This window comes from Egretta garzetta, unplaced genomic scaffold (assembly GCF_000687185.1).
Source record: "Egretta garzetta isolate BGI_Z169 unplaced genomic scaffold, ASM68718v1 scaffold499, whole genome shotgun sequence".
Lineage (NCBI taxonomy): Eukaryota > Metazoa > Chordata > Aves > Pelecaniformes > Ardeidae > Egretta > Egretta garzetta.
The window spans coordinates 413,698-414,581 of record NW_009260802.1 but is presented as its reverse complement, the minus strand read 5'-3'; positions in this window follow the sequence as shown (position 1 = coordinate 414,581).

Here is an 884-nt window from a genome sequence, read left to right as displayed (position 1 = left end):
CGGCCCTTCAAGCAGCTCTGTCGCAGGAGGAGATGACAAGAGAGGTGGGTCTCGATGCGTAACCCAGGTACGCAAAACTGGATTACATCGTCACGCGTGACCACCAGGGATTCTGAAGCCTTATCCCTAAGAGGAGCCATGAAGTTTCCACGCAGGCCATGCCCTACCCCCCCAGCCCCTAATTAACCTCCTAATTAACCTATCAGCCCTGACGGGTCTCTGGAAATCTCTGTTTTCTTTCCCTGTAAATGTGAAGGTAATAAAATTCCAGCGAGAACCATGCCAGTAGATCCGCTCGGCATGTCGACGCGCTCCGCTTTCCACCCAGAGGGGAGGCTGCCGACACCAGGAGCGGCGCCCGGAGCCTGCGCCTTCGGGGAGCGCATCCCCAGGGGTCATCGCTGCGTAAAAGCAGCGGCTGCGTCTGGGCAGAGACACGCGCCCAGCGGCCTGAAACGCAGCCGCACCGGCCACCGGCACGAAGGATGCGGGAGTGCGAGTGACCGGCACTGCGCTTACGCCACGCGGCCCTTTGGTGACTCCTCGTGCTTGGTACGAGCTGTTAAAACATTTCCCGCCTCGGTACGAGCAACGGCTGGTTTGAAGCTGCACGGAGCTCTTCCCTTTATCTCAGGTCTTTGAGCAACGCCCAAGGGCTACATGGGCCTGGGCAGCGAGGGAGGGCATCCCCCGAAGAATCCCAGCCTGGCAGAGTTTGGCAGGGCCCCCCGGAGCTCACCCAGTGCCACCCCCCTGCCCAAGCAGGCTCACCCAGAGCAGGGGGCACAGGACAGCGTCCAGGCGCGGGTTGGATATCTCCAGAGAAGGAGACTCCACAGCCCCCCTGGGCAGCCTGGGACAGGGCTCGGGCACCCTCTAAGTCA